Raw genomic sequence first — 19,660 nt, 5'->3', positions numbered from 1 at the left:
TTCACTTCCTGTCTGCGTTTCCCTCCTGTGCCTGATTGTGTCATTGTGTTCACCTGTTGCCCCTGTGTTTCTCCTCCCCCTTCCAGCTGTCTCTCGTCTTGTGTTTACCCATGTGTATTTAGTCCCTGTTTCCCTTTTGTCTGTTGTTCGGTCGTCGTCATTTCTTCCCTGATCTTGTCCATGTTACCTGCCTGTTCCTGTCGCCCTTCATGTCTGGAGCTAAGTGTTTTTTATGTCCTGTGTTGCCCTTGCTTCGTGTTTTCATCAACAGCTTTTGAATAAAGCTTGCTTTTTGTTTTTTACCCTTACCTGCTTCCCCTTGATTTACTGCACTTGGGTCCAGTTTCCCCAACCCTGACAGAACGACCAAACCTAATATGGATCTAGCAGTACATTTTGAGGATCTATTGTGGAGTATTCATACCACATTTTATGTATTTATGGAGAGTGGAGGAGAGCAGGTTCTAAAGAGGCTCAGGATGCAGCTCTTCTTCGTGCACGCCGGGAATTGGCAGCTAAGCCATGGTTCGAGAGCTCACTACCGGACTATTTAAGGACATTTGTCAATTCCCCACAAAGCCTGCAACCTTTCCTTAAACCTCGTGTCACAGCCATGACGCTTCCTGCAGCCAAGCCTCCTACAGCCAAGCCTCCTACAGCCAAGCCTTCTGCAGCCAAGCCTCCTGCACCGTCGTCCAAAGCTTTTTGTTTTTGACCCTTACCTGCTCCCCCTTGATTTACTGCACTTGGGTCCAGTTTCCCCAACCCTGACACCATGGGCACCGGGTTGGCTACCCCTGCTCTAGGGGATTCATTCCATGTGCATGTGAGCTCCAACTAATTCCACTCTGTGCCAGGCTATAACACATAACGTTACTGGTACATGAAAGCACACGGGCTAGCAATTTGCATGTAAACTTTCCGAGCTTACATGACTTTTCTATCAGCAATTACCTAAAGTTAGCGGTTAGCCCAGCCAGGTATCTACCAAGAGTGTAGCTATACCTTTAGCTAACATTGTCACTCTCCACAATGCATTGAACTGTAACGTTGTCAGTCTCAATCTATCAGTAGGCTAACATTATGAAAGGAGCTAGCTCTATCAGCTAGAGTAGCCTACCAAAAGTTATCAGTAGCTGTTGGTGCATCTGGAAAGACGGATGGCACCGCATTCGTTGTCAGTAACTTGTGGTCCTTTAGATTGCGGGGTTTTTTGAAGTCGTCTGGTCTGAAATGATCACTACACATTCGCCACTTGAGTTGAGTCTCCGCTGGTGTGTTGATGTCCAAGCCAGCAGCAACAAGCCACAGTTGATTCCTTTCTGGATCTGGCACTGGAAATTTGTGGAAACTTTGTGGTGCCCATCTGTAGCATTTATTTTTACAATGTGAAAATGCACACTGAATCACCATGTTGCCTAGTCGTTTGTTTACAATCCAATGCTTCAATCACACTGTACTACTAGGAGTCCCGACTGGAGTGCTCTTCTCTGTTTACTTTTTGACCCAGCGTCGTTACTACACAACTAACCGGAGCAAGTATAATTCCGCTGCTGCTGAGAAACTAGTTCCTCAAAATGTAATGCTTTCAATGTGATGGAAGGACTGTTTTATTTCTAACATTAACCTATCAACACAGACATTTACATTGATAGTCTGGCGTTTTCATTTATTTGCCCCGGGTCTACTATTGAGTGGGTAGGACTGTTTTCATTGGCAGGCTAGCAGAAACCGTTGACTTGCGCTGACCTAGCACCAGCGAACTCTGCAACTAGAAGGACTCAATGAAACGTGTTGAAAACGGTCTCCAGTGATAAATAGCACACTGGCTAACTTGGAAATGAGGTCCTATGTCCAAAATTCTGAACTACCCCTTTAAGTATGCAGGTCACATAGTCATCTGCCTTTTTTATTTTCCTTTTCCACATCTTCTCATTTAAATAAACTTACTACAGTCCCTAAATAATCTTTCAGAAACTGCTGAATATCCCAAAATCAAAAGCACACATACGGAGCACATGTACCGCCTGCCGTCTCTTTATGATCAACAGCATGATCATTAAAGTCTTTATTAGGTGCAATCGCTAAATGCTAACGAGACCTATGAGGTTGGAAAGCGTTTTCAGCTACATTTTCTTAGCATCATAAAGTTGGTAGATAATATTCAAGACTTACACGCCAACAACATTACTGTGCCGCGATAAAACAACCACAGAAGCTCTTGATGTTTTTGATATATCTTTTTATCCCTCCATGAATCAGTAAATATGATGAAAATGGTAACTAATACAAAGTCCACTGTCCACTGTCCAAGTTGATTGCTTGCCTTTTGTTTTTCTTCATTGACTGTTTACTGGATTGTTATGTTTAAATATAAAAAACATATATTTCCATATTTTCACTGTCCTTATTGTGCCAAGTGTTTTAGTTTTAAATTTGGTGTATATATTTTTCTTTAGCATTTTCTTTTTTAATGCTGAATATTTTCTTAAAGGTCCCCTATTATGCTACTTTTCAGGTCCATATATGTATGTTGTTGCTCCACTATGACATGTTTTCATGCTTCAGTGTTGAAAAAGCGCTTTATTTTCCTCACACTGCCTGTACATAAATGACTACTTTTCACTCCGTCTGAAAACGCTCTGAATAGCCCATGCCCCCACCTTTGAAAAAGTGCGCTCTGCTTAGAGATGTGTCAAATGTCCCTTTCCTGAAAAAAACTGTGAAAAAATGGCATCGCTTGTTTTGCCGTACCAGTGCACCGCCTCGGTAATGTTAGCCCTATTTACCACCATCGGCACATCGGTAAATTAGGTGACATCACCGATGGCAGTCACCGATGTTTATGTTTTGCTACGCGTCGTTGTTTTTAAATCTGACGGACCAAATCTGAAATCAGGGCATCATTTTAAAGGATAAGAACAGTGACTGTGGGTCTGCCGGGGCGTCTCCTCTCCTCTGTGAGGAGTTGCTGTTGCACGCTGCACATGCTGCAATGCCACACTTTATCTTTCCAGAACACTATTGTGACAGTTCACACAGACAGCCCCCTGTAACAAACACAAAACCCAGTCCGGAGACACATCAATAGTCTGTTAACACTGCAGAGCTCAGTCTTCTATATGAGTGCCTGTTCTTTAATCTGAGTAGTCTTTTCTCATTTCTTGACATTTACTCTTCTTCTTCTTCTGCTCAATTCAAATGAACCTGTGTCGTCATTACTGTCAGAAACAGTCTATAAAGCTCCTATACAGTTCTTATGAAAGTGTTATGAGCCTCCTTTTATATCAACAGTCTCTTTCTGTAAATTATTTACAAATGGCCATCTCTAACCTACTTGGTTGCACACCTGTCTGAACTTTTATAAACCAATATAAGTCATCAATAATTAATAATAAAACAAGCTTCACATCAAGGGCAAAAAAAGAAGGTAAAACACCAAAAAGTCCAAGGTCTTGAAAATACTTAGAAAGTATAGATATTTAAAAGAAAAAGAAAGAGGGGTAAATCTTTGAAAGTACTTCTCCTGAATCCTCATTTACTCATCTACCATGTATGCAGGTAATACACTCTACTCTGGGAGAGTTAATCTATGTCGCCGCACTTTGAGTGTGGCAAACCTGTCAATGACCATTTAGTGTTCAATACTTTCAAGCAACTCCTTCTCAATAGACATAACAGCTAGGTGCTGGAGTCTGCTTTCGCCTGTGGTCCTCCTGAGCCATGTATGGAGCCGACGCAAGACACTAAAAGACCGCTCACATGTACAGCTGCTAACTGGTATTGTCAAGGCAACCTGAATAACAGCTTTCAGTGAAGGGAACATTTTCAGAATCTAGAAGTTTGTACACTGTTAGCATGTCCTGAACTGTACCAGCCTCACTCTTGCGCTTCAGAAAGTTTTTTGCAACTATCACTTCCTCTGACTGCAGTTCAATATGGTAATGCAGAGCCAGTGCTGTCAGATGAGGATCAGACAAGGAGTGGCCTGAGGTTGGACTGCATGCCTGAATTCCATTGAGCACCTCCTCATTCACACCAGAAAAATGCCTCTCAAGTTCACAGATCATTCTGTCCAGACAAGGGAACAAAAGTTTCCTCTTGAGAGCTTCAGACTCTGAGAGCCACAGGTCTCACTGCCTGCCCCACAAGTTGACTCAACAACAAAGTCATCCATTCTCTTTGTCTTCCGCCTGTGTCCTGAGGATGATTCTGAGACTGCTATCTGGTTTGCCTCACACATAGCTTTTGTTCTGGAGTAAACATCTGCAGCGGTGCTATCACTGCGTTTCTGCTTCATGGTGTCAGTCACTGCATTTTTGTATGTCACTAAATGCAATGTCAATGGTCTCCTTCTGTATGTATCTGTGTAAACCTGCTGTTACAGACAGGAGAGTTTGAAAAACTATCAGAAAATACTCTGAGGAGAATTTACTGAGTTTTGACCTCAATCCAACTGCTGTAGGTGTCTTGATTGTGGCGAGGCACTCAATGATAGCAGGGAAATTATCAATCACTGCAGTCACTGAAAGAAGCTGGCATGCCCAGCATGTAGTTGACAACTGCACAAGTTCTCTTGGCTGCAACCCTAACTTCTTTTGAGTGTCTACAAACTTATGGTGGTTTACAAGGGAGACACTAAAGAAAGAATAAAGACTTTCCAGCATGTTGAAGAACTCCGTGGCTTCAGAGACAGCTTTGCATGTGTGGCATAAAACAAGATTTAACTCATGTGCATAGCAGTGCACATAAATTGCCTCAGGGTGCTTTTTGTTAAAATGGGCTACAACACCCCCAACATCCCCACTCATGACAGCTGCCCCATCGTAGGTCTGTGCCACACATTTCAACTGATCAATTCCCTTCTTTACCAACTGATTTTCAATTGCAGCTGTTATCGAAATAGCGTCAAACTTTGACACCTCTGTAAGGGCTAGGAGCCTTTCTTTGACGGCATCCTCTACAGACACGTACCTAACAAACAAAGTGCCAACTGTTCTATCTTTCCATCCCTTGCCTCATCAGCCATAATGGCATACATTTTTGATCCCTTTATCTCACTGATGATATTTTCTGTTAGTTCTTGCGAACAGCACTCTATCATTTCATTTTGGCTATCAGATGAGAGGTATGTGGTGTTTGAAGGGGCTGTGTATCTCTGCAAGAAGGGATCAAATTTTGTCAAAAGTGACATGCATTCTAGGAAATTACCTTTTTTGTGACTCTCATCTGTTTCATCATGACCTCTAAATGCTATGCCTTGCTTCCTCAAGAAGCAGGTTACTGCCACAATACGCTCTAAGTACTCCCTTCTTTCACTAATTTCAGTGGCACTCGCTGCCTCTATCTGCTCCACAACATTCCCTTTTGACAGGCTTGCTTTGTAGCTGTTCCAACAAACCACATTATACTTATGTGATTGTGTTGTTTCATGTTTTTGAAACTTGCCAAGTCCCGTTTGCCAGTTATTTACTCCATTATTAACTAGTGCATCATTTCTGACATTTTTGCCAAATACCCTACAAGGAAAGCAGAAAGCAGCATTTCGTCTAGCTGAGTATTCCAGCCATTTGAAACTTTTGAACCACTGTTCTTGAAAGGCTTTTTTTGTGTGCCAAACTGTGTATGAGGGTATTGAGAAAGCTTTAACTGTTTAGGACCAGTATCCTTGGCCCCTAAATCTGAACAGATCTCTTCTGTCCCTGCTGCTTTGGCTTGGTGGTCTGTATGTTGCTCTGTCTCTTCATTTCTTTCCCTCTCATCCCCTTGGGACTCTCCCTGTTCTTCTCCTCCTCCTTTAATATGAAAAGATGTGGTGTAAAATAATGTGTTACAAAAAGTAAACGTAATATAGGCTACTTAATGCCAATTCGTTAGTATAGGAGTATGAGTGGTTACTGTTTTGCTTGCCACTATTCACTATATGTGAATTTATTGTTGTTGTTTTCTCACCTGGTTCTTCCTGCATGCTTTCCCTTTCTCCTTCTCCTTCTCCATGTTTCTCCCTTTCCCTTGGCACTAATTTCATACAACATACAGATAGCTGGTTTATATTATCTGTTACTTCAGCTTAACACTTTTCAGAAAAAAACAAGACAAAGGTCATTATGGACTGTACCTATCTCTCACCTGTATCTGTCTTTTTTTCTTTTGAAGAACTGGCGTATATCCATTGTTCACTGGCAGGCCACACACACACGCATACAGAGAGAGAGAGAGAGAGAGAGAGAGAGAGAGTAACGCTAGGAGTTATCTATCTCATACCATACCCATCTCATACCAGTGTTATAAATAGCCTATATAGACCTACTAGGCCAGTCATTTTAGTGATATACCCACCACAAATTGCAATAGTAATGAAACTTGGCATTTTTGCTTCTTTTGACCCATGTAATAACATAGTAAAAGTCAAGGAAAATCGAGGCATTGAAACACATTCATTTCGAGCAACCACTTTTTGAAAGTTATGCATGAAAATACGCTAATAGAAATGTTATTTCTTTCACATTTCTCAAAAGATGTCAAAAAAAATAAGTGTATGTTGCCTACCTAGAGGTTCTGTGATATATTTATCTCTAAGTTAGGATGTAGTTACCTTATTTTTGTCTTTCAATTGATCACAATGCATTAAAAAATGCCTGTAACATGTAGGGGAGAGCGGGGTTGGTTGGCACACAGTTAATTTCAAGGCCTGTAGAGGGCACTGCCCAAAAAATGTAACATTAAAATAAATGATTGCCCTCTTGACCTGAACATATTAAGTTTATCAAAACATCTGAAGGTCACTATCTGTTGAGGTGAGGACAACTTTTCAATTTTGCAGTATCAAAACAAAAAAAATGCCCCTCCCACTAATACATTACAGAACTGTATTACAAAGAGATATAGAACATGTATTAATTTCAGTTGATAGAGATAGGAATCAGCTATATTTTTATATGAAATTTGAAAGTCAGTGGTGAGTGATGCTAGCTGGCTAACATAATTTTAGTAGAGAGGTGTGTCCTAATGTGGGTGGGGTTGGTTGGCACACTGATTTTGGGGTTGGTTGGCACATGTTAAGCCATTGGGTGCAATTGTATTAACTTATTTGGTTAAAATTAATATGATCTAGTTTGTTTAGAGGTCTATGGGAATAGCCGGCCTGGGGAAGTTTGGCTTCAGTGTTGCTCATACACGTACACACACTCACACACATCACACACACTATACAAACTGTTATTTGGTTAAAAATGGAAAGTGTTGTGTTGAATGTTTATGTTTTCTGGTTCTTGTATGAAGCCCCCCTCTCCCCTAAGGGTAAATACATTGAGATAATTAACGTTTAATAGCCTTTTGTTTTTTTTTCAGTTGAACCAGTAGCATGGACGATTGCGTTTTCTGCTGCAAGTCTCTCGGCAATGGCGAACAAACCACGAAATTAGGTGCCAAGGGGTGTGATGGAATAAGCAAGGCAAATGACTTACGGCAGGCTGATATAAGTGTTGCACCTGGACAAGTTGTACACACCAAATGCAGGAAGGACTTCTGCTCCCAACTGTCTATTGAGCGAGACAACAGAAAACAGAGATATGACTGTACTGGTGGTTCCAGCGGCACTGTGTGTGCGCGTCGATCTGCCAGTCCTGTGTTTCACTACAGTGAACACTGTTTGTTCTGTGGAACACCAGACAAGTACCAGGGCAGAGAAAAAACACATAAACTTATACCAGTCCGAACAATGGACTTCCAGAGGAAGGTTACAGAGAGCTGTGTTGAACGCAATGATGCATGGTCAGAGACAGTAAAGGCTCGAGTAGAATTCGCCCAGGACTTGCATGCCGCTGACGCAGTCTATCACAATATATGTAGCATAAACTTCAGAACTGGGAAGCAGATTCCTCGCCAGTTCCTTACAGTGCCAAGCAAGCGACCTAAGTATGGTAGACCGGTTGATGTCACACGGAATGATGCATTCATAAAAGTTGCAGAGTACCTCAAAGCCAATGACGAGGAACAGACAACGATACCGGATCTCATAGAGAAAATGGGGGAATTTCTTGCTGGAACTGATTGCACACCTTATGGATTCACCTACATGAAGGAATGTATCCAAAAGCACTTTGGTCAGGATATCACCATCGCTGAAATAAATGGCAAAGAGAATGTTGTGACCTTTCACCACAGGGCCTCTGCGATCATTCAGGAATTCTATCAAAGGCCAAAGGAGACATCATCTGAAGCTGAGAAGATGAGACTGATTAAGACGGCAGCAAAACTGATCAAAAGTGATGTCAAATCCGTTGAACAGTCGATAGATATGTACCCATGTTCAACTGAAATGACCTCAACAGAAGAAGCCATGTCGTTCCTACCTGAATCAATAAAACTCCTTCTTCAAACACTCTTTGTGGGCCAAGATGCTGATAGGAAAGTTGGTTCTCTAGGCCAAGCAATCATGCAGGCAATTCGTCCCGAGTGCTGCTGGCACCCCTACAGATAGGACTGGGTGTACAGATGCACCATCATTTTGCGTCAAAGTTCTTGATCGACACGCTCCATGCCCACGGATATTGCAGTTCTTATCGTGAGATACAAAGGTATGAACGGAGTGCAGCAGTTGCACTAGGGACAGACATACCAAACTACCGGCCAGAGCAGGTCATCCAATATATGGCGGACAATGTTGATCACAACATCCGTACAATAGATGGCCTCAACACATTCCACGGGATGGGAATGATTGCGTCTGTCACTCCAGGTACCCGGACATCAACAAGAGTGCCACGTGTGTCTGTGACACTGAAGGATGTTGTAGCTGTGGGCCGGATAAACATCCGACATCTGACATCACCTTGCGATGGGCTAGATACTCTGAGGTATGAGGTTCTACAAGATGAGATGGAAAAGGACAGATCTACCAACCTTGACCTCCTCTGGAAGCTGTCCCTCACATTGCGCTCACCACGACCAGCATGGTCTGGCATGATGCAAGCCGTGCACACTGGTGTACATCCAGGTCAGTCTGCAGTCTTCCTGCTTCCCATTATCGACATGAACAGCAGTGATCCAACTTGCATCTATTCAACATTGACATTTCTATCTGAGCACGCCAAACAGTACAACGCAAAGGTCATCATCACATTTGACCAACCACTTTGGTGGAAGGCGCTTACCATCATCGAAAGTCAATCGGAGGGCAGTGACTTGCGTAAGATTATACTGCGCATGGGAGGCTTCCACATGTTGATGAGCTTCTTGGAAAACTGGCAAAGAATCTGTTCTGATAGATCCACAACTGTTGTTCCAACGTCTGAGTACGGCAGGATCACGCTGTGATGACCTCACTGATGTCTTCAAGTACGAACTATGCAGTTACCCACCAGCACTGTTTTAGACCATTTACTGTATATCCTGCTTGAGGCCGACAAGGCAGCGCTAGCTGAGGCCATTTGGAAACAACTCCCCCTTGCCGTTCGCAACACAGTGCTGCCACAGAATGTGCAATATGTTCTGGATGGTGGGGCATTGCTACACAGAATTCCTTGGAATTCTGGCGAGACCTATGAAGGAATCTCCAGTCACTACGTACGATATGTTAGAGACAGGTATGGTAACGCTGTCATAGTGTTTGATGGATATGTGAGCGCACCCTCCACCAAAGATGTAGCGCACAGCAGGCGCGTTCGATCTCACAGCAGTCCCCTTGTCAACTTCACAAAGGACATGGTATGTACTATGAAGAAAGATGACTTCCTTGCCAACCAAACAAATAAACAACGCTTCATCAATCTACTGAGTGATGACCTTCAACGGCAGCACAACGATGTTCTTCATGCAAGGGCAGATGCAGATGTCCTCATAGTGGAGACAGCCATTGCATGTGCAAACACCAAGGACACTGTGCTAGTTGGCGATGACACCGATCTTCTTGTTCTCCTATTCAGTCGTGCTGGGCCCACATCACACAACCTGTTCTTCCGACCTGAGCCTAAGCTGCCGTCAAGGAGGCAAGCAAGATGTTGGAATATCGGGCAAGTGCAAAAGATAGTTGGACGCCATGTGTGTGACAAGCTTCTTGTCGCACATGGACTCCTGGGTTGTGATACCCTGTCAAGACTGTACTCAATTGGCAAATCAGCAGCTTTGAAGAAGCTGAACTCCAGTGCGTATTTCTCCGAGCTTTTGGCAACGTTCAACACTCCTGGAGCGTCGAAAGAGGATGTCATGATAGCTGGAGAGAATGCCCTGGTTTGCTTGTATAATGGCCAGCCCGGGGAAACACTGGACATGCTGAGGCTTCAACGCTTCTGCCAGAAGGTTTCAACAAGCACTGTCAGAGTTGAGCCTCGTACCCTGCCCCCTACATCAGCATCTGCAAAGCAACATTGCCTACGGGTGTATGTTCAGGTTCAGCAGTGGCAAGGAGTTGGCATGGATGCCAATGGTTGGGGATGGGCTATCCGTGACGAGAGAATGGTTCCCGTTATGACTGAGATGAAGCCTGCTCCAGATTACCTGCTAGATGCCATCCACTGTGGCTGCAAAGCAGACTGCAGCACCCGACGATGCAGCTGTCGCAAGTACAGCCTGGAATGCTCTTCCGCCTGCAGTGAATGCAAAGGACTTCACTGTTCTAATGTGACCTTGCCAGAACCAGAAAGTGATCCAGAAGAAGATTAATAATTTGTCAATGTGGTCTGGTACATGGAGATGTTCATTCAATTCATTCATTCAGATATCGTTTTTTGTTTTTCAGGATTTTTCTTGTAATAAAAGAATGCTGAAATGATTATTGCTCTACAATATCTATATCTTCAAGAGATAATTACAGGAAATATCAAGGTTCATGTTTCCAGAGACATATTCAAGCAATGGGGCAGGAGAACATGAACACCGACAGAAATGTCCTACCCTACCCCCCAAAATGCATTACACTTTGAAGCTGGCATGTGGTTAAAATACATTATAACTCCATTGAAGCAATGTTTATATACTAAGATATGAACCTGTTCAGATAAAGCCATAACATTGCAGGCCTCAGGGACATAAAATTGCAAGATCTGATTAGGATTTATCAAGAAAACAGTTGTTAAAAACAGTTGTCTAAAATATACACTGAAAATTGTATGCAGATTTTCTCTTAAAACCTTCTCTTAAGGATTGCAAAATTTGGGAATGTTCCAATGCTCCGATTTTCCTTGACTTTTAGTATGTCATTCTCCACTACATTTGACATTGAAAAATGTCTGTTTCATTACTATTGCAATTTGTGGTGGGTTTGACCCAAAAATGGCATAGAATGACTGGCCTATACTGTGTGTGTGTGTGTGTGTGTGTGTGTGTGTGTGTGTGTGTGTGTGTGTGTGTGTGTGTGTGTGTGTGTGTGTGTGTGTGTGTGTGTGTGTGTGTGTGTATACTACTACGCCTGCATGAATGTGATGTGATTATTATTGTTGTAAGGCCTGGTTCAGGTTAAACCCTTTGTAAAACATGAATAAATACAGAAAAAGAAAAACATTTAACTTTATTTTATTGTCTAGTTTGATCGTCAGACGTATACAGTGACATGTCCTTTCATTTTTCAGATTTTACACTAGGGATGGGCAACGATCGTCGAATCGCCGAATAGTCGAAGTCACGTAAAATATCGAATAATGAATGCGACTATTGTTATCTCCACTTGTAACAGCCGGAGTATTACATTGAGCAGTACCAGGTGACGCCACTTGGTGGCGCGTCCTTTTGTTTTAGTACTTAGCGCTAGAGTTGTTGGTCTTGTATACTTTCTTTGAGTCCCTCCCAGTAAGCAACAAGCTTCGTGTATTGTATCGACCGGGATTATTATAGTATCTACCGTGAGACTTGGGGTCATATGGTCCTTTCTCTTTTAATAATAAATATACAAGTGGAAATCCCTGTATTTGACAAAAAAGCATTTTTTTGGAAGAAGAATTGGACGCCAAGTTTATGTTGTATTAAGCCTACCATCATGCCTGTAGCCTAAAATCATTAACGCTGCCTTGAGGCAAGAAGAAATTGACCGGAAAAAAATGGACCGACTATCGAATAATATCCGAATACTTGTCAGCGAATATAGAATAGTATTTTTGCCAGAAATGCACATCCCTATTGTACACACGTTTGTTTTCACTCTGGTCCAAACGCTGCACACTGACAGAGCTGAGAGCTTCATCTTTCCATGAGGACTGACCCGAAAAAGACGCACGGTGACATCATGTTTACAGGACTCCTGATTGTTAAATGAGTCTCGAAAGTAATGCTGAACTTTAACAACAGAGAAACACATACGCAGTACACAGGTACGCTGGTTATTTGTAGTGCTGCTCTAAACCACAAACTACGGAGTATGTTTTGGATATTATTTACGCTTGTCAAAGACGAACACATTTTTTAGAATAACAACATTTTTTACTGTCAAGTTTTAGGGGTGAAGCACCCCTAAAAAGGGGATAGCCTCGCCCATGTTCCGAATCAGGGGCAGTGTATTTTCTTCTCCTTCCGTCCATGCCTCTCTTCTTCTGGAACGACGGAACCCTCAACAGCATCAAACAATGCTTCAACAGTGACTTGACAATTCTCTCTGGGTACTCCGGCTTCCTCCCACATGCGAAAGGTTGCATGCATGTTACGTTAATTGGTGACTCTAAATTGCCTATAGGTGTTTGTGTGTCTGTATCTGTTAGTGCTGTTGGGTTGTACAAGTAAGTTCCTGGCAACTTAAAAAAAAAAGGAACTATAGTACTACAGCTATGAATTTAAACAGATTCTAGCCATGGAACATATTAAACATAATGATTAATTTAATCATTATTTGGTTGAATTTTCCTAATTCTTTTGTGTATTTCATAATTGATTTAATAATTTTTACTCAACAGAAAAACTACAAACTCATAGCTGCAGACAGTCTGAATTGGAGGTTATTTCCCGAGAAGAACCTAACCTCAGCCCAGTGGACACTTCAGAGGCACTTGAGGAGGAGAACAGGGCCCTTAGAGAGGAGAATAAAAGACTATGGGACCAGCTGAGTGGAGGATCTCCTGCAGGCAGTAAAGATCTTGAGACCCAAGTCAAGGCTTTAAATAAGGAGAACACCAGGCTGCGCAACATGGGAGTTAAAGGTAACTATCTCTTTTAGATGAAAATGGGGATTCTTTTAGATTGTATAATCTGTGTCTACATTTTAGGGTAAATATACAGATGTAGTATAGGGTTTGCTTTAGGGAGAAAAAAATAGCCTAGGGCTAAACACTGGAGCGTGGTTTGATCAACTCCCCACTGAGGCTAAATTAGTCTGGCAGAAAACCTGTAATGCCTTTAGAACCACTCACAACACATTTTGTTACACTTTGAGACACCAAAAAATGAGCAAATGTATTTTTTTTTTTTTTTACATATTATGTAACTTGTTGGAGTTCTGTTGTAGTAAATTCGGTGGGCCGTATTTTCCAGAAATTCCATCACTCTTAGTGGCTGTGAAGACCCTCATTTCCAATAAGATCACAAGCTCAAACTTGTCAAGCTATGAAGGTGAAAGCGAATATGAGGCCAGTGTTGCTCTACCATCACCTCATCGACCCACATCTCCCAAACCAACATCTGTAAGTACATTTTTGTAATGATCACTGAAAAACATAGATCATTCTGTCACTGGTGATTATCTTTGTTTTTATTCCTGTTTGTCTTTCCTTCTTAGAATTAATTAGGTGCAACTAGGGGATGATGACTCCACCAGAGTATCCAGCCATTGTTGGGAGACTGCAAAAGCCGAACCCACAACGAATGGAATGGCCCGCACCCTCCTGCTGGGCCTGTTCAGCATTGATGTCCTACTGAAGTCCAACCTGACGGAAGGGGTCAACAAGGTCGATCCATCTGCAGAGAGACGTCAGCCTCTGGACCCCAAGAACTTAAAGCTTTACTCTGTAAGACTTTTAAGAATTTATTTTTAATGGATTAATATATTTTTGCAAAGTTATTGTAAATGGTAACACACACCTCCACAAAGACTGAAATGTTCACAACTAAGAGCGAAACAGATGGACAAATAAAAAGCTTTAACAGTTTTGATATTTTTTCAGATTTTATCGGCATGAAAATGGATCCCCTGTAGTAGCTTTACAGCACAAATTCACCTCCCATAGGCAGACACTTGGCTATGGCAAAGTAAAGTTGCTCTCACTGACCACAAAACTTATTGAAAAACAAAGTGGATACAGTAGTATAACCTCCTCGCTCTGAAGCCCCTTGGACAACCTTTCTAACTCTAACTTCCTTGGTTCCTTGAGAAGCCAATTCTGGTTTCAGACTTAACTACAGTATTTATAGGTAACCCACTGAGGAGCGAGGACTAGGCATACACGATTAGGATCCACCTCATCTTTCCTATTGCAACAATCTGTGGCTAACATTGTGGATGTCTTATTTTATTATCTTTTACAGATGCAGTTGTTCAACACCACCCAGGTGTGAAGCTTCCTGACATAAGAACAGCCATAAACAAAAGGATCTGTGAATTAAGGCACCAGCAGAAGAAGAAGTCCATGGACAGCTGAAGGACTGGCCTTGATAAATTGGCATGTGTGCACTTAAGGATTCTTGATATGTTTTTTTTTTCCACTGAGGGATTGTTCTGTTTGTATAACAATAAAGATTGTTTTATGTTTTTTTTCATGTATTGGATTACATACAAATGTTGAAAGGAAGTTAAAAGACATGTTTTAAAAAAAAAAGATTGTGTAGCCTGATAACATGTAAAGTACTAGAGACCAAAACTTGAGTAAAAGTATAGTTATGTGGTTATTAAAGACAGCAGTCAAAAGTTTGAATATCATTGTGTATACGATTTCAAATGTTTCGCCTAAAGGACACTCACAATTGCTTTGATTGTAGCAGCATTATTTCGCAATCTTTTGGGAGGCAGAGTAGGCCCTTAATTCCACATGTACAGTGGGGCAAAAAAGTATTTAGTCAGCCACCAATTGTGCAAGTTCTCCCATTTAAAAAGATGAGAGAGGCCTGTAATTTTTATCATAGGTATACCTCAACTATGAGAGACAGAATGAGAAAAAAAAATCCAGAAAATGTTCCTGCGGACAGATGCTAAATATGAGTCTTTTAATTTTATTGTGTTCATAATAAAAATGAATCGGAAATCATGAAATGTTTCCAATAAAAGAATAAACACATTTTTTCCACTTTGTTGTTCTGATATGATACATTAATTGAAACAAAACACTGTATAAACTGAGGAGTGATTCCCTTGAGTTTAATGTCTTCACAAGCTGCGACCAAACTAACAGCTCTGTACAAGCAAACAGTGAAAGCACTTGACCAGAAACCCAACAGGTCCCATCACTGTACCATCCTCAACAAACATAACATTCTGAGTTGGGAAAATGTAATAAAATACAGGATCATCGTTCTGGTGTACAAGACCGTGCACAATACAGCCCCTCCACCTCTAAACTCATTGATAACTCAACGTAATAACACAAGAGTGACCACTAGAAGCTCCCATCCCTCAGTCCCATTTAGGAAGAACACTTTTGGTGGGTCATCATTCTCGGTCACAGCTACACACAACTGGAACTCCCTAACCACTCAAATCAAAGACATACATTCAGCACCTTTACAGCTCACTTAAAAACATGGCTCACTGACAACTACACCTGCACACACTAGTCTGTTCTGGATAGGGCGTGCGTGTTACATGTTTTGTTTATGGATGTTGCCCCTTGTGTCTGTTATGTGATTGTGATGTGCTATATGTGATATGTATGTAGTAACGTGTGGTGCTTGCATTTTATTGTTCTATTTGATCCTTTTTATGGTGATTTTAGGGTGTCTATTACGATCTGGACGGGGACAACAGCTGGAAATTAGCCATGTCGGCTAAAGCTGCCAAAGTTACTGTTTTTTGTGACAGTTAATTAATGGGGACTGTCCACGACATTATAAAATAATAAACTGTTAAGAAGCATCAGATCAGCGCTTGCGCTGCAGCGTCCAATCAGTGACGGATACACAGTAAGGGGAGGGGGCCAGTGGCTGAGGATTTCACCGGAGGATGGTCTGGTGGCTCTTTGCCCCACTCTCCTCGGTCCTCCGGCACAAATGAGCGCCATGGGATGCTCCAAAAAGATGACGCACAAAAATGTACTTCCGGTGAGCCAGAAGATGGAGGAGCGAGGAAATTACAATTAAAAAACATGAGATCTGCGCCTTGGTTGCGGCCGAATATTCTGTTTAGCTTAGGAAGGTTCCTAACGGAGTGGAATGACCCGGAAGTCCCTCAGTGGCAGCCATGATAAGAGCTGTTTGACTTCTCTAGATAGGAAAGGAGCTCTGAAATGTCCTTTAAAACCTCCTTTAGCTTAGGAAACACTGGACCTTTCTTTATGAAAGGAAATGAGAAAATGCTGTCCCACAATGCCTTGTGGCTGCAACATTTACCGTGACACAACATTTAGCTGTTCACACAAACAGCCGATTGTGACCGAGAAGTGTGTATCATGAAAGTTACGGTGCTTATTAAGCAGTTTAAAATGTAGGCCATAACTTGCTTAAGAGCTTTGTTTTGAACGTTCAGCTCTTTATGAAAAGGAGAAATATGAACGTTACTTTTTTACTGAAATTATCTAATAAAGTCCAGATTTCAGTGTTTACTGAGCTGTGTGGGGTTTCTTAAACTTTGTAAAACATGTTGTAATGTTGATATACAAAGTGATAAGTTAAGGCATAACTAGTTTATAATAAACACATTTGTATTTATTTTTAAACATTTCATATAATCGTACGTATTGGTATTCATGTGGATTAATAAGCGCGGACGTGAGGGTGAGGATGACAAGCATAAATTTTACTTTCCTTTTTTATTATAATTCCAACCTTGGAAATTAAGAATATATGTCTCTCTGTTGTCCACGTTCATAAAGCATAAAACAACACCATCAGAGAGCACGGAGCAAAGCCTCTAGGTGTGCTTACAGTAGTCCGCTTTATAGAAAATTGTAGTTTCCCCACAGCAGACGCACATTAATAACGTCCTTCATCATAAATACGTGGGATAGTGTAAGTGCAGTCGGATTCTCAAAGGATCGCAGTCTCTCTTCCCAAGTCCTTTTGTATTCTCCTATCCATAATTCCTTAACCCTGTGACGTTTCACACAAAGGTCAAGGAACAGTAGATAGTAATAGACGATGGGAGCTGATTTTTTGACAATTCGACTGTACCCCTTGACTCCTTGCCATTGTGTGTGTCCCTGCCCTTGTCGGTGTGAGCCCCACCCCTGATTATTTCCACCTGTTCCCAGTTACCTCGTTTCAATAATCCACTCCCCCCTATTGAATACAGTGACCTTTCTTTCTCACTGTGAGGCCAGTCAACATTACACTCCTCAGTCTCACTCTTCATCTGTGGGGAGGTGGACAGGGATATTCCATGACATTGAAGGAATCAGGAGGAAACAATTTAAATGAAAAGTGACAGCAGACATTAGCTAGCAGGCTCTGACGCCTCCCACAGAGGCTCCTTACTGATCAGATCCAGTTTCCAGGAAGCTCTATTGACTGGATGGCAATAATCATATGGTTTAGTCAGCAGCTTTAACCAACAGAGCATGCTTGGAAACATGATCTGCTCATAACCGCCTGGTTTACACACAGGTGCGCTCAATATGCATATGCAAGCACATATGCACATGCAAGAGCACTTGAGAGAACATTTTGACGAACAGAACTGCTACTCATGAGTCAATGGATAAATGTTTATTATTGTATGTTTCCCTGAACTCTTACAAACATACTGAGTGCATTTCTTATATTTTTTTTTATTTTTGCCGGTTTGCATTCATGTTCATGAACTTGCAGTCTTTCTCTTATCATTTAAAGTTGTATACCTATAAATATACTAACCAGTACCATCTTCATTAAGATCGTATCAAGATGTGTGGGATTGTTAACCTGTTTGTAAATGGAAGAGATGTAGCATCTTGAGTTTGTCCCTTCTGCATTGTGTCTGAGTTCCTGCACTGTCTGTGATGCAGGAGTGTTGGGGTTTTAATGTGAAACATCAATGAGTGCTGGGTTCATTAACAGCAGTTTAACAAGGAGCTTCTTGAGGTGTTTGCGGCCGTCAACCGCCCCCCCCCCCCCCCCCCCCCCCCCTGTTTGTTTGTCTCATTATAAAGATCAGCCCTCTTCCCTTCTCTTCTCCTCACATTGATCATCCTCTCTGCTGTGCCCTCAGTCACTGTCAGCTCTGACGGATGGCTGAGCGTTTCATGTTGTCGGAGTTTGATTGCCAGGGTCTTGTTATCTGTCATCCGAGCGAAGGGGAAACTCAATCTCAGTTTCAGCCACAAAATGGTTTCCCCAGGCAACACCCCTCACAGTGGAAACAACACGTAAAGTGGCACCACTGCTTTTGATCCAACCACCTGCTATCTGTCAGCAGTGTGTGTGTGTGTGTGTGTGTGTGTGTGTGTGTGTGTGTGTGCGTGCGTGCGTGCATGCGTGTGTGCGTGCTTAAGTGCATGCGTGCGTGTAACATGGATAGTGTGTATCATGTATTAGTGTGAATGAATAACTATTGCAGCGCTCGTGGTCCTGTACTTGGACTGTTTTTCAATTTGGCCACATCTAGAGTTCAGAAAAAACCTTTTTGAAGAAATCATCATCATATCACATGGTGACTTAAATTGAAGTAACTATAGGTGAAGTCGGTGAAAGTCCAGAGAGGGAAGGAGGGAGGAAGGAAGGAAGGAAGGAAGGAAGGAAGGAAGGAAGGAAGGAAGGAAGGAAGAAAGAAAGAAGGGAGGGAGGAAAGAAGGGAGGTTGGGTGGAAGGCAGGCACAGAGGGAAAGAAGAAAGGAACAGAGAATGGAAGGTTAAATTCCGAACCGCTTCTTACCCCTTGTTGTGTTAAAAATGTCTCTACGAGGCAAGGAGTCCAAACAAAGTAGTAAGGTCATAATAAAGCTGATTTATTTCCGGTTGTGATAGGGATACACATTCTCAATATTGAGGTCTCTGGGCTTCATTTCCACCCAGAGCCTCGACATGTGACATCACACGATATTTATACTCTTTGGAGAAAGGGGCAGTCCCTTGTGACAAGAATATTAGAATGTGTGTGGCGCACAGGCAGAGTCCTCGCCTCTTGATCATGAGTTCCGGGTTTCCAGCCTGTCATCTAATCCTTCTCTACACTATCATATCTTTCCTGTCACATGCAGTATCGAGGTGCCTGGCACCACTATCTCCTTCTGGCTGTCTCGGGCCTCTTGGCCTTCTCCCAAAATTCTGGAATGTGCAGTTAATATTCACTGTGAATAAAGTAGCAGAATGCAGTTCCTTTCTTATGTTTTGGCCCACCTTTCACTATGTCATGAAGCTTACTTTGCTTCATAGTTTAATACATGCATTTATATATAAACATATCTTTATGAGCAAGCAATACAAATTCAATATATTCCTTCACCCTACACACTACGCCACCGTTTGAGCCTTCTCACGGAGGGTCTGCCACATTAAGTGCCATTCCAAACCAACATGTGTGGAGAGGGGTGGGTTATCAAGCCCTCCAACAGCGAGTCTGCATCGCACCTGACTTCACCTGCTGCGCTACCTGACCAGACTCACCGCTGTGTCCGTCATG

General features: G+C 42.2%; 1 protein-coding gene across 8 annotated transcripts in view; it reads right to left on the bottom strand.

Annotated features, from left to right (window-relative positions):
- The window catches only part of si:cabz01090165.1 (uncharacterized protein LOC100333421 homolog), a 315,307-nt gene that overhangs the window by 107,286 nt on the left and 188,361 nt on the right, over positions 1-19,660 (bottom strand). For 2 of the 8 annotated variants that reach the window (XM_063907243.1, XM_063907242.1), the window contains exon 1: positions 18,914-19,049. The exons of the other annotated variants lie outside the window; for them this stretch is intronic. The gene's annotated coding sequence lies outside the window, so the exon portion shown is untranslated. Of the gene's footprint in view, positions 1-18,913; positions 19,050-19,660 lie in introns of those variants that run through there. 8 annotated transcript variants of the gene reach the window in all.

Source organism: Eleginops maclovinus, chromosome 18 (genome assembly GCF_036324505.1).
Source record: "Eleginops maclovinus isolate JMC-PN-2008 ecotype Puerto Natales chromosome 18, JC_Emac_rtc_rv5, whole genome shotgun sequence".
In the NCBI taxonomy this organism is placed as follows: domain Eukaryota; kingdom Metazoa; phylum Chordata; class Actinopteri; order Perciformes; family Eleginopidae; genus Eleginops; species Eleginops maclovinus.
This window is presented reverse-complemented; position numbering and strand designations above follow the sequence as displayed.